The 15,757-nt window shown below is 38.8% G+C and overlaps 1 protein-coding gene across 5 annotated transcripts in view; it reads right to left on the bottom strand.

Moving 5' to 3' along the window:
• The window catches only part of FGF14 (fibroblast growth factor 14), a 665,893-nt gene that overhangs the window by 383,348 nt on the left and 266,788 nt on the right, over positions 1-15,757 (bottom strand). The gene's annotated exons all lie outside the window — the stretch shown is intronic.

Genomic DNA, 15,757 nt, shown 5'->3' on the forward strand with positions numbered 1-15,757 from the left:
CTGTGACCACTACCTCTACTGAATATTGTCAACATTATTTCTTTCCTGAGACGAACATTTTATTGGACATTTGAAATAAGGCCTGGTGATAAGTTTATATATATGCATAAAATCATCATAAATGCAACAGCTACTGGTACTGACTGATGTGGGGATGACACATTGGTGGCTGAGAAGCCACTAGCAGCATTGTCCTTGCTAGGTCCAAACATGGTGAACAACTCTTGATCTCTTGATGATGTACTGGACAGAAACTACAATCTGCCCCGATTTGTAGTGTAGTTTCATTCCTGGGAAAGTTAGCACACATTAACATGGTTGAAAATACACTTTGTGTTTTTATGTAAAAAACAGCCATGCCATGCAATATATGAAAATATTCATTGTTCAAATAGCAATGCAGTCTTATGCACTGCTCTTTGTCTAAAAACTCTGACTCTTACCCACTAAGTGCCACTGCACTTATCCCAGTTATGGGTGACCAAAACTGTGCCCACATCATGTCTTAGAGTAATGTCATATCTGTTCAGAATAAAATAAGGCAGAGGCAGAAAAGGCCATTTCCTTTATGACTTTAGTTGAGCATAAGTCATCCCAAGGGTCTTCCACACTGACTGGGCATCTCCTCATGCTTCTTTCCACTTGACAAAAGTCTGAAAGTCTAAGTTACAATGAATATAGTTTTTCTGAAAAGGATAATATACTAAAAGAAATTCTTAGCCTATATAAATACATTTAAAATCAATGTATGTTAATTTTAACATAAGAGACAAAACTAGTACATGTAATATCAACAGTAATAATATTTGTGCATAATCATATAACACATAAATGCCTAGGCACAACTACTTTAGACACACAGAGTGAACACATTTATCAATCTAGTTATCCTGGAGCACCCTAACACAAGATACCAGAGCGGCAGTTAAGATTTGAGAAGAAAAGGGAAAAAGAAAGACAATGATTCTAAAACTTGGTAAAGATGTTATACAGCAAAGGTTTTATGAAGAAGAAGGCAGCATGAAGCATAAGGTTAGGATCAGAGGGCTCTCAAGATTCAAGTGAAGTTAGGGGAGAAAACACACATTCATGTTTAATATACATGTGTACTTTTATTCGGGAAACCTGTTGGTGTGGACACATATATATATACAGGTAATGCTTGAACAACATGGTTTGAACTGTACACGTCTATTTCTATGTGGAATGTTTTCAATAAATTTATTAGAAAAATTTGTGGAGATTTGTGACAGTTTACAAAAACATGCAGAGAAACCATGTGGCCTAGAAATATTTAAAAAATTCTTAAGTTAGGTGTGTCATGAATGCATAAAATATATGTCAATACAAGTCTATTTGATGAGGTGCTACCATAAAACTTACACAAATCTATTATAAAAAGGTAAATTGTATCAAAACTTATGTATATACTTACTGACCAAAAATGGCACCAATGCAGTTGAGAGAAATCATAAACAACCATAAAGATGCAGTATTAAATTATAACTGCACAAAATTAACTATAACACATACTATACCACTATAATTTCATAGCCAACTCCTGTTGCTATTGTAGTGAGCTCAAGTGTCAAAACTATCACTTAAAATGCCATGTAATGCTAATCATCTCTGCATGGGCAGGTCATAACTCTGGTAAATTATGTATCACAATAAAAAGTGACCTCTCATGTTTCTGGCATATTTTTTTAACATGTTTTAATGCAATAGCATACACCTTGAATAACACCATGAGACCCATACAAACTGCCACTAGTGACACTGATAATGCTCCTAAGAAGCAGAGAAAACTCATGACATTACAAGAAACAGTTAAATTGCTTGGTATATATTATAGATTGAGGTCTGCAGCTGTGGTTTCATTTCAAGATAAATGAATCCAGTGTAAGAACCACTGTTAAAAAAAAAAAAAGAAGGAAGGAAAGAAAAGAAAAGGAGAGGGGAGGAGAGGGGAGGAGAGGAGAGGAGAGGAGAGGAGAGGAGAGGAGAGAGGAGACTCATGAAGCCACTGCTGCAGCTATGCCAGCAGGCATGAAAATCTCAGACTTTTTGCAAAATACCTTTTTATCTTGAAATGAAAATACAACTTTTATGTAGATACAGAATTGTTATAAGAAAGCATATCTATAAACTCTAATATGATTCAAGAAAAAGCAAAGTCGTGGCATGACAACTTAATAAGGAAGGTGAAGGATCTAAAGCTGAAGAACTTAATACCAGCAAAGGATGGTTTGATAATTTTAGGAAGAGATTTGTCTTAAAAATATGAAGATAACAAAGGAAGCTGCATCTGCCAGTCAGGAAGCAGCAGATGAGTTCCCAGACACCATTAAGAAAATAATTGAGAAAAAAAGGATATCTACCTGAACAGGTTTTTAATGCAGATGAAAGTGCTCTATTTTGGGTGGGGGGTGGGAATCCACAAAGGACATTTCTTAGTAAGGAAGATAAGCAAGCACTAGGATTTAAGGAAGGAAGGGATGGATAGGTTACCCCCACTGTTTTGCACAAATGCAACTGGATTTATGATTAACACTACACTTTTTATACAGCTGCTAACTCCCAAGCCTTGAAGGGAAAAGGTAAACGCCAGCTGCCAGTCTTTTGGCTGTACAAGAAGAAGAAATGGACAATGAGAACCCTTTTTCTGGATTGGTTCCATCAGTGACTTTGTTCCTGAAGTCAGGAAGTACCTCATCAATAAGGGACTGGCTTTTTAAAGTTCTTTTAATACTGAACAGTGCTCTAGCCACCTAGAACCCCATAGTTCAACAATGAACACATTGATGCAGTCTACTCGCCCCCAAACACAATGTCCCTAATTCAGCCTTTAGGTCAGGGGGTCCTAAAGACCTTTAAGACTCATTATACATGGTACTTTATGGAAAGGGTTATCAACACTATGGAAGAGAGCTCAAATAGAGAAACATCATGAAAGCCTGGAAGGATTATACCGTTGGAGATACTGTCGTTGTTACAGAAAATGTCCTGAAAGCCATCGAGCCAGAAACCATAAATTCCTGCCGGAGAAAACTGTGTCCAGATGTTGTGCATAACTTCACAGGCATTATGACAGAGTCTATCAAGGAAATCATTAAAAGGATTGTGGATATTGGGGGAAAAAAAAAAAAGTCAGGATGAAGGGTTTCTGAAACGGATCTTGGAAAAATTCAAGAGTTAATGGACCGCCAGAGTAGAGAAATTAACAGAAGATGACTTGATGGAGACCAGTCCTTCCGAATCCGTGCCAGACAGTTGTCAGACAGTTTGGCAGAAGGGTTCCAATTATCCATGACTCCTTTTGACTTCTTTTACAACATGGGCCCTCTATGAGACAGGAGGCCCATGAAACCAAAGCAAATGGTGAAAGAAGGATTGGTACTGTATAGAAACATTTTTAGAGAGATGAAAAAGCAAAAAGGTAGACAGAAATTACAATGTATTTTCATAAAGTTACACTAAATGTGCCTGCGTCTCCTGCCTTCTTTTCCATTTCCTCCACCTCTCCATCTCTGTCACCTGTGAGACAGCAAGACCAGCCCCTCCTCATTCTCCTCCCCCTCAGCCTACTCAATGTGAAGACACCGGGATGAAGACCTTTATGATGATCCACTTCCGCTTAATGAAGAGCAAGTATGTTTTCTATTCTTATAATTTTCTTAATAGCATTTTCTTTTCTCTATCTCACCTTATAGTAAGACTACACTATACAATACATATAACATACAAAATGTGAGTTAATCAACTGTCGATATTAACAGTAAGCCTTCTCAATCAACAGTTAGTAGTGAAGGTTTTGGAGAGTCAAAAGTTATATATGAATTTTCTACTGCAAGTGGGTCAGCACCCCAAACCTTCATGTTGTTCACCAATCAACTGTACATATTTAAATACAATTTGTGTGTGTGTATATATATAATGTATTATATATATAATGTATTATATATATATATATTTCTTTGCTTATTTGACATAGATGACATTGTTTTGTATCTTATTCAAAATTATTAGAGTTGGGATACATTTCCTTATATATCCAGTATATCAAGGAAATGTTATTAGGTTAAAATAAAAATAATGACCTTTTAGCAAAGGTCATTCAATAAATATCTGTAAAATTATGAATGAACGATAAGCTATAGAGTGAGGAGAGTCAACTAAAAAGAAATCAAATTGTAAATGCTTATGATGCTGACGTCCAGATGATGAGCAGAGTTAACTAGTGGTGAAGCTCTAATCTCATTTACTCATTAGAATTGTGGATTAGTCCTCCTTGAAAAATGGTGACCAATGTCCTGGCATGCCAAGGACAGTCTGACTTATGCCTGTTGTCCTGGTGTTTATTAATACTTTACTCTTTAAAAAAAAAAACACACCACCAATTTGGATAATGGTTACTCTCACTTGAAAACTTAGGAAAATTGTTTGATAAGAACAAGACACATTCACTGAAAACTTAATACGCACTATGATGATATTTTCATGTTTTCATATGTGACTGTATTTACTTATTGTAACAACCAAGAAAGGGGATTGTATTTACCCTGTTTTACATCTTAGGATTCCCAGAGACTCAGAGAGGGTACTTGAATTTTTCAAGCACGTGCAGTTTCCAACTGTCAGAGGCAGGATTTCAGCCCACAGCTATCAGATTTCAAGCTGCCATTACACATGCCTGGGATATTTCTTCTGACAGGAGAGTAGGCACAAAATACAACTAACCAGGAAATATAGATTCCTTATGCGGTCAGGAAGAAAAAGAAACCGGCCTATATATAAGCTAGGACCTTGCTTGAACAATGGGAAAATTTAAGAATAATAGCAAGAAGAAATTACCCACAAGATATGTTTTCAGCCAGACTAACTTATGACCACTGCCAGCTGCTGTAATTGCCTATTTGTATATAGTCTGTACTCATATAAATTCCCATACTTGCAATGAAATAGCTGTCTGCTTCAGGCAAATGACTGGAGAACTTTTTTTTTTTTTTTTTAAGCACTGTAGTGTTGGGTCATAAGAAAACACAAAAACAAAAACCCATATTCTCGAAAAAATCCCTCCCAGGTAGAACAAAAAAATCCTAGCTGGTTACCACAAGATGCCTCAGACAAACTTTCATTACTTCACAATTTTGACTATATCAAATCTCTAATTGGTCAGCATGTTGCTTTCAAAATATATTCATGTGCCTCCAATTCTAAAATGACTAAGGCTTTTAGAGCAGAAAGATCCAGAATTCAACATTTTCCCAAATTTCCAGAAACGGTAATACTTATAAAAGCATTTGGTTGGAGACAGCGTTAGAAATATACTATCCCTTGGTGAATCTGTCTGGGACAAATAGTTTTCCAATATGCTTTTGGACAAATTTATGGTTTAATGAATTCTTTTGCCTACTTGATCATAGTAACAAATCAGCCATATTTATCACCTTCCTTTTTAAACAGGCAGCAATTCTGTCTCTCAAGTAGACTTGGCTGACACTTTGCCATATTCTCCGTGGTCCAAGTGATTAAAGAGTCCAAAATCTTTGACTCAATAACACTCAGATGCACAAAAGTAACTTTGGAGCTGAGGACCAAACTGGGGACACAAAAACTCCCTGCTGGGTATAAAACGACTGAATGAGTTTGTCATTTTTCCATTTTCAAATTGCCAGCCTCGCCTCCTTCACACACAGGGAAATTGTATTTGTCCCAGAGCACATCTGTCAGACAATACCCTGAGGAGTGTTTGAAGCCACTCTGTGTAAACAGAGCAGAGATGATCAGAAAATAACAACTGCCACGTGTGTAAAGCTCCCTGCTGAGATCTGGGAGAGCACATGGGTGTCAAAACCATGAGCTAAGAGCCCTGCTCCCATTTGTCACCATCAGCAGTCAACCCAAGGAAAACTGCTGAGCCTCAGCCTAAGTCTGGAGACCTGCGGCTCACTGGAATGTACTAGGGCTCACCATGCAGCCCAAATGGTCACATCACAGTCATGTGTGGGTTTTCCCTCTTCAGGTGTGAACTGAGTCCCATCTCCAGCATTATCTGTACATCTGTGACTAGACCTACCCTAATTCTGCACATTTGATGAAACTGTCTGAAGACCCCCACCAGCCAGTTCTGCATTATCACCATCGGTAACAAGAGTTTCCTTTCCACCTCCAGCACCCTGTGTCTATGCAGAAAACAGACAATCTGTCACTAGTTTGCTTTTTAATTTAGCACTCCATTTCTAGAAAGTCGTGTCCCTGAATATTTATAATTAGAATGATGATTTAGCTGATATACCCAGGTGTAATACCTAGACAATCTCTTAAGATTTGTATCTCACAAAGGATCTATCATATTTTTCATAAGCAAAAAATAAGTGTCAATTTTTTTAGTAATTCATATATGTTTTGTGTTTTTATGCTAAGGCAGTGTGTGACAGTTTAGAAAGATGTTCTATTTACAGCTAGTAATAATTTACTCTTGCTACATTTGCTAAAATATTTATACAAATAGGTTGTGCATGATAATTGACTTGATTAGATTTAGATACTGAGCTGTGAAATAAGCATTTGTTCAGAAGCAGAAGAGGTTAAAAGGTTGTTGTTATTAGAAATGGCTGAGACTAGAGGAGTTCAGAACTGGGATGAACTAAGTCCTGAGGTCTGTGTGCTCTGGGTGTGCCCCTACTCCTTTATTTTGGAGAGATCTATCAGTGGACATTGACTAGTGTGCTTTTAGGACAGAAAAGGTTCTCCTGCAACCAGGTAACCTCCAATGGGCCTATTGCCTAAAATGATTTTAACTAGAGGTAAAGGCTTTTATATTAAATTAAATTTAGACTTCAAAATGTAAACACCCCAAGGAGAGAAAACAGGCTGACTTGAATCTACTTTGAGATGTAAAGGACAGAAAACTATTTCTCTCAGTTTTCCTAGAAGTGGGAAGGAAACTATAGACTGCCATATGTGAAGCAGGCAGGAAGGAAGCCTCTAGAAAAAGAAAAGGATATAACAGTCAGGGGCAAGGCTCTGGAGGGAGCCACCTCACAGCTTTGCCAAAGGGGAGGGTCATTCCCCTTTCCTCCTGCTCCCCATCCCTTCTCAGCTGAGGGTCTTCTCCAACTGACCATGCACAATATTTATATGGTCCTAAAAGTCAGTTTTTCCAGGAGAAGAATGGACACAGAGAGAAGATAAATGGATGGAAAAAGGCAAGCAATGCATATTTTACAAAGGCTCAAATTAGTGGAAAGAGGATAGAAATAACAGAGTGCCTGCGAAATGGGGTATTTACGTGCAGAGAAACAGTGTGCTCTTGTGCCACTAAGCACTGTTCTCTAAATGTCTCTCTGCATCCCACTTTCTAAAATCCTCAGCCAACTGCCTCTTAAACACACAAGAGTTCTTAGAGCCAGATTGCCAATGATAAAAACAAAATAGGGCCAATTTATTAAGCATCCATTATTGAGCAGACACTGCACAAGGAAGTTTGTGCAGTTACATCACCTAATTCTTACAACCATCTGCTGACCCCATTTTTTTTTTCAGTTCAAAAAAGGCTCAAAGTCATATAATAAGCAAGTAGCAAGTAGGAATTTAAACCCAACTTGTCCTGGCTGCAAAGCCCAAGCTCTCTCCAATTCATTATAAATACCTCCAAAACATCTCTTGTTAATAAAATGCACTATTTATTATTATTTGTTAATAAATGCCTGTGCATATTAGTATTTATTTAATAAAATTCTTAATATTTGTCAGTAATATTAGTAAAATAATAACGACTGTGATATATAGTTAGGTTTATAGGGCCCTGGCAATGGGATATTTGATATTCAGATATGTCCAGGATAATTCCTCTCCCTGGAATATTTATTCACAGCTATGGATTTATTTAGGCGTGGAGGAGTCTTCTGAAGAAAGCAAAAATTAGACTCATGTCTTAAATTGAGGCTTAGACAAATATAGACATGCTTGATGAATGAGGATGAGGTTAGGAGAAGATAAAAGCTAGGTTTCTCTTATTCCATGAAAGACAATTCATCATGAGAGAAAAGTATGGTATGATGTCCGGATGCAGTTCCAGGGTCAAAGAATCAAATCAAATGATATATTCAGGTTGAAAATGACAAATGCCTTGAAATCCCTGAGACCTAGCCATGAAAGCAGAATATATATTCCAAGAGTCAAAGAAGAATTATATACGCAAACCAAAAAAGCTGCCCTTTTCAAGATCTGCAGATTGGGTTCCAAGCAATGCTGCTGTGGAACCGTCCCTACAACAGCATACTACAAGGAGGGAGCCATTTCCCTCCCAACCTTCAGCAAAACGCCAAGCCCTCCTAGCAATATGAGACAAGGAGTTAGTTGCTCAAGGCTGACCTGCAATAGCAGCAGATTCCTGGCTTTGCAGAACAGAAGGTGGTGCTTCCAGACCGTTTGTCCAGCAAGCATGTCAGGTGCACAAACAAGGCTTGTCAGTAGTAACAGTGATATCAGTGACCGATGATCAGAATTAACTATCTGAGCACTAGTAACAAGCTGCTTGCTACTTGGGGATACTTTGGTGAGACTCAGCAAGACACAGGTTGGTTCTTGGAAGCAGAATGATTTAGTCTCCTATTGAGAGCAAGCTCATTTGTGCATACACAGCACGGGAGCCACTACACTGGATACCTTACACACATTCATTTGTTAAATTCTGCAACAATGTGTTAAGAACAGTACATTATTCATATCTTAAAAAAGAATAACCTGAAGCTTAGAAAGGTAAAGTGAGGCCAGGCACGCTGTAATCCCAACACTATGGGAGGGGGCAGATCACCCGAGGTCAGGAGTTCGAGATCAGCCTGGCCAACATAGTGAAACTCCATCTTTACAAAAATGCAAAAATTACCCAGGCATGATGGTGGGTGCCTGTAATCCCAGTTACTTGGGAGGCTGAGGCGGGAGAATTGCTGGAACGCGGGAGGCAGAGGTTGCAGTGAGCTGAGATCACACCATTGCACTCCAGCCTGCATGACAGAGCGAGACTACGTCTCTCTCAACCCCAGAAAAAAAAAAAAAAAAAAAAAAAAAAGGTAAAGTGACTTGCCCAAAATCACATAGCTTAGTGTTCACGTTCTTTCTACTATACCTTGTGCTCTTTCATGACCCTTTTAGTTAACTCCTCGTATTCCTTATACTTAGTCCCAGACTTTCTAGCAATGACCTTTTATTCAGAAAAATGGTTATTTGGGAATATTACGAAATATTTCATAAATTTAACTATTTACAATTACATACATACTTGGGCCTTTCCCTATAATTATTTTGTAATTCAACAGAATATGATATAATAACCAGAGGATTTCCTTTGAATGTAGAGAAATCCAAAGGTAAAGATGAGCAAACAGATAATTCATGGGTACACCACACAAAAAGAGATGTCGGCCAAATTTACCATTTATATCCTTTTTAATTGTCTGCCAGACATAATTATGGTACAAGTTTTAAAAGGCAATAGAGTGTACCCATTCTTTATCTCAAATATACTTTGCATTCATCCCAAAGCAAAGGGCAGTTCCAAAGACTCTAAAAATTTGTAGAGAAATAACAATCAGGTCACAATATGTACTCTTAGGTACTCTTAGGAGTGCTAATGAATACTTAACATTCTACCAGTTTTCCTTTTTTTTTTTTTTTTTCAGGTGGAGTCTCACTTTCTTGCCTAGGCTGGAGCACGGTGGCATGATCTTGGCTCACTGCAACCTCCACCTCTCAGGTTCAAAAGATTCTCCTGCCTCAGCCTCCTGAGTAGCTGGAATTACAGATGCATGCCACCACACTGTTAATTTTTGTATTTTTGGTAGAGATGGAATTTTGCTATGTTGGCCAGGCTGGTCTCGAACTCCTGACCTCAGGTGATCCTCCCACCTCAGCCTCCCAAAATTCTGGGATTACAGCCATGAGCCATCACACCCAGCCCAGTTTTCATTTATGAAAGACACCCTACAACAGAAGGAAGTTGCCAAATATTTATCATACTGAGAATCCCTTCAAGGAACAAAAGAGAAACTCTACTGAAAACTGATCCAATAAAGTTGGTATGAGTGATTTTGCACAAATGATAATAGATGTATTTTGCACAAATGATAATATATGCATCAGGTATTTTCCAAGTGCTCCCAACTGAACCATTTTAAGGGAGCTCTAAACCAGTAGTATCAAGAACAAGGTGTAAGAAGAAATGGCAATGAAAGGCAGTTTCTTGTCAAAAGTCACCAAGAAATAATGAGTTTAGAAGTGGGCTCCCTACTATTCTGGATGGTTCCTGACTTGATGCTTAATAAACTGCTTGTGGTAGTCTAACAAGTAATGGGAATGTAAGTCAGAAAAATGGAAGTGCTCTTTGTGGAGAATTGTATTGCCAGCTTAATATAGAAAGTAGAAAATCTCATGCTTACTTGAAAACCTCATGCTTACTTGTTGTAAGCAGCAGAGTTGGGGAGTAGGAGCTTTTGCCCAACCTCTTCATCAGGGAAAACCTTGAGGGGCGGAAGACCACTATTTTACCAATGACTTGATCAGCGTTGAACATCCATCAAGACTCCATGCAACCCTGCCCTGCCACTGAATATCACAAAAATTCAGACAAGTCAGTGGGTGACAGACTCTCCCATGTAACTCAAATACCACTACTGATAATTAATTTGAATATGTATTGATGATGAATTTCATATGCATTTTTCATGGTATCCTTCTAACTTTCTGTGTAAGTAAAACAGGTATTATTCCATTTTGCAGATGGGGTAACTGATGGTCAGAGACACGGTAGCACAGAAGTAACTTATATCCAAGTAAAAGACTCTGTCTCTTTAAAATTTCAAATAGAGCAGCCTTTCTCCCTGCAGTATACTCAGGGATACTTGGGCCAGCTTCCACACCTGCAAATCCTCGTTCCTGTACACAGCCAGGAGGAAAGGATTCCAGGGAAAGATCTAAATCACAAGAGAATCTATGACATCTGCTTGGCAAAATATTTCTTCAAAAAGTCTGTTTTTTCAGAAATGACATTGAAGGTCTAACAACTTGCCATCCTTCAAAACCTGATGAAATTTGCTGAAGGGGAGAGAGAAAAACACAAGGTGAGGACAGAAAGAATAAGTAAAGGTCCCTGATTAAACTCTGTAGAACAACTAAGTAAGAGAATGAATACCAGTGGTAAGTCACAGGTTCACAGGCTAAGAGCTGCTAAAAATATCTCTGCCCAGGAAGAAAGTGAAAGTTCTGGAAGCAAAGAAACCTCAACTTTCTCAGTGGGTAATGAAAATAACTGTGTCCTTTTAGATCACACACCTTACAGAACAGAAAGAAAAAACTTATTTTAAGATACACTCAAGTATTTTGACTATTTTCGTGAAACCAAGGTGCTGGTACTCTGATACTCTGCTAGGATATAAACAAGATTTTGCTTTTGTTTTTGCTTTTTTTATGAACTGAGCCCATAATTTTTTTTGTCTAATGGTGCAGTATACCTCAGGTTATAAGTAAAATTATGCTCCTATTCTTTTTCAGGTGTTATTTTCCTCCTTTTAACAAGCCATTGGTGTTTATAGGCATGACCAGCAAAAATGAAGCATCACCACGTGTAACTCGTTACAAATGCAAAGTATCAAAGCCCAACAAGACCTCCTCGATAATAATAATGCGCATTTTAACAAGGTCTCCAGGCGGTCTATTTGCACCCTGTCTGAGTAGCACTGTTTTAGAGGTCCTTTACTTGAGCAAGTTTTATTTTAGGTCCTGGACCCACCCTGCTTTGGACTTTCTCCTGTTCTCTGCCACAGAGTAATGTAGAAGTCACTGACAATCAAGGAACCCAGGATTATAAGTGCCAGAAGGTCCTTCTTCATTATCAAAATCTGGGGACACTGGCCATGGTTGTCCACCTGGTTAGTGGCAGAGGCCTAGGCTCAGTCTTATTTCTCCAACTTCCTGCTCCAGGGACCTTCTCACTTCCCACTATATTTTTGCTGTTTGCCATCCCTGCAATGCCCCTTCCCTCACTTACACACTCTCACTCCCTAAAAAAAGATATGGAGCAGGCGTTACCTACGTCAAAACTGTAAAGTAGTACATTTGTCTTCGGTATCCCCAAGGACTAAGGATCCTTTTGGTTCTGTTCTTTCCCCTAAACCAGCCATCAGCACCACTACTATCATTATACTCACCGACTTGTACCGAAGTTGCAAAGAAGTTTCGATAACGATAACAGTAATAGCAGTCAACATATATTAAACATGCATGACTTACCAGGCACTGTGCTAAGCACCTTACCCATTTACTTCTCATAATATCTTCAGAATAATAACTCACCATAATACAAAATTCTATCATTAATTCATTTTGTACATAAGAACACTGGAGGTAGAAAACCACAGTATAACTTGCCATAAGTCACACAATTAATGACATTTATTTACTTCAGCTATAAACAATGACTTAAGAACTCTCACTGCCAAAGGTATTTGCATTCTACAAGGCACAGTGGCTCATGCCTGTAATCCCAGCACCTTGGGAGGCTGAGACAGGTGGATCACTGGAGCCCAGGAGTTGGAGACCAGCCTGGGTAACATGGCGAAACCTCATCTCTACAAAAAAATACAAAAAAAAAAAAAAAAAAAATTACCCAGGCATGGTGGTGCATGCCTGTAGTCCCAGCTACTCTGGAGGCTGAGGTGGGAGGATCACTCGAACCCTATAGGTAAAGGCTGCAGTGAGCTGTGATCTTGCCACTGCACTCCAGCCTGGACAACAGAACAAGACCCTATCTTAAAAAAACCATTCTGGCCGGGCGCAGTGGCTCACATCTGTAATCCCAGCACTTTGGGAGGCCGAGGCGGGCAGATCACGAGGTCAGGAGATCGAGAACATTCTGGCTAACACGATGAAACCCCGTCTCTACTAACAATACAAAAAATTAGCCGGGCGTGGTGGCGGCGCCTGTAGTCCCAGCTACTCCGGAGGCTGAGGCAGGAGAATGGCGTGAACCCGGGAGGCGGAGCTTGCAGTGAGCCGAGATCGCGCCACTGCACTCCAGCCCGGGTGACAGGGCGAGATTCCGTCTCAATCAATCAATCAATCAATCAATCAATATAAAAAAATTCTTAGAAGGGGAGCTACCTGGTAAAATTTCAGCAGCCACTAGCATGAAGACTTTCCTTTGTCCCTGAAATCACCATCCCTGCAATAGCGCCCTATTTACAAATATATAGAGGTATTTATAAATTAAATCCAGAGTAAAACGCATTTCCAGAATCCAGATTAGGCTGTAGCAAGGACTGTGTCCAGAATCCAAATCCAGGATACACAGCAAAATACGACGTATGCGAAGGAAAATATCAATTTTCTAATGTAAGGAGGTTCTGCTCCAACCAAACAGTTGCCTCACTGTTTTGATGAAGAGGACACTCACTAAGAAACAGAAAAATGAGGCTAGTCGGCTCTTTTCTTAATGTCAGTAAACTAATGATTGTGTTCTGAAGGCAGTTTATTACGATCTGCTGATGGAGGTTAGAGTTTCACATTGTGACAAAGTATTTTTCCATTGTTTCAGGCAAAAATCCTTATTTTTTTTAAGAGAAAAGAAGAAAATTGCTGCCAGTATGAAGTAGGTCTAGAGAAATAATTAGGCATTTTCCCCTGATTATTTAATTGACCATGGTTGACCTCTATCGGTGACAATTATATTTTTTTCATGAGGAAACACTGACCTATTTTATTCCATTTGCCTTCCAATATTTGACAAAATGGGGGGAAAATCTAGCTTGAATGTAAATGTTTATAAATCCCTAATCGTGGAAATTCGGAGGCATCTGTGGGCATTTTTATCATTGATAATCAGTATCTTCAATGGAGAGTTTTCTGTATTATTGCAGAGTAGATTTCTAAAAGCATGAAATATTACAATGTTAAATATAGCTAAGTGGGACATGAAAACTGTTTCACTTATTTTGTTATTCCAATAGGGCTTGGCTGACACATTGTTCTTGTAATATATTCAGTGATTCAGAACCAGTAGCTTATTAAGTGGACAAAATTAAATAGGAATTGCCTGTCATTTTGTAAACTCAATTTTCAGAGTATTTCAGCACATTCAACCAAAGAGTAAGGTAACCGGAATCTCAGGAGATACTGAATTCAATGCGTAATGTGTTTGTTTTAAATTATCAATGACATTATCTATTAATTACTATCAATTGCCAACATACATTTCAACATATTGCCATCAATATTTTGCATACTCAATAAATATTTATGAAAGATGGTGGTGGATTACAGACTGTAATAAATATATCATTGATTACAGGGTTTCCACCTATAGCATTTACATTCACAAAGATCAACATATTTTTACATTGGAACACAGAAAGGAGATCTAAAATGGATCAGCTAGAAAAATATTATTCCCAGAGAAACATATTTATTTTACAAAATAAAATTTAGAGTATTTTTATGTGCAGTAATGTCAACGTAGTTGCAAAACACTGCATTATTAACTCAGTAGTGCTGAGTGATTGCTACCAAGGTATCCACACTAATTTGCATGTACTTTGCTTTAAATATAAAAGATCTAACAGTAATTCACTCTTACTAACTGAAAAACCTTGGCCAGGTGCAATGGCTCACGCCTATAATACCAACAGTTTGGGAGGCCGAGGTGGGTGGATCACCTGAGGTCAGGAGTTCGAGACCAGCCTGGCTAACATGGTGAAACTCTGCCTCTACTAAAAATACAAAAACATTAGCCAGGCACAGTGGCGGGTGCCTGTAATCCCAGCTACTCAGGAGGCTGAGGCAGGAGAATTGCTTGAACCCAGGGAGGCAGAGGTTGCAGTGAGCCGAGATGGCACCATTGCACTCCAGCCTGGGTGACAACAGTGAAACTGTGTCGAAAGAGAAGGAGGGAGGAGGGAGGCTGGGAGGGAGGGAGGCGGGAGGATAATGAGGATAATGGAGGATGGAATGATGGATGGAGGAAGGAGGGAGGGAGGGAGAGAAGGAAAGAAAGAAAGAGGAAGGAAGGAAGGAAGGAAGGAAGGAAGGAAGGAAGGAAGGAAGGAAGGAAGGAAGGAAGGAAGGAAGGAAGGAAGGAAGGAAGGAAGGAAGGAAGGAGGGAGGAAGGAAGGAAGGAAGGAAGGAAGGAAGGAAGGAAGGAAGGAAGGAAGAAGGGAAGGAAGGAGGGAGGGAGGGAATGGAATGGAGGAAACAGTATCTTCACATACTTCTAAGAAGGCTGGTTAAGAGAAAATATGCTTATGTGCTTTCCTGAGAACATAGGGGAAATATATATGGCTTATAGTTTATAAATAAAAGGTAACTGCATACTAATTTCATTTTTACTTAAATTAAGTAATATTCCATTAGAGTAAATGTGGTTTGTGAGTGAGGAAAATTAAACAGGTGGTCCACACCTGGACTGAGGCAACAGTCTGATAGGTCACGGAAGCATTTTAGGAAAACCATCTAGAGTGTGGACTGTTTCAAAATGTGAATACCACATATTAATGTCCTGTTGATTTTCTCTGATGGTTGGGCTCATTCAAACTTCAGTTTGATGAGTACTAGCCATATTTAATATGAGATGTGGTTTAGAGACAACTTTTGTAAAAACCAGTTTGCACTTGTTCCCTAAACCTATTAAAAAAAAAAAAAAACAAAAAATGAATTAAACAGAGTTCAATATAGAACTTTGGCAACTGTCTTAGTTGCTGACCCC

This window comes from Papio anubis, chromosome 15, assembly GCF_008728515.1.
Source record: "Papio anubis isolate 15944 chromosome 15, Panubis1.0, whole genome shotgun sequence".
Classification (NCBI taxonomy): domain Eukaryota; kingdom Metazoa; phylum Chordata; class Mammalia; order Primates; family Cercopithecidae; genus Papio; species Papio anubis.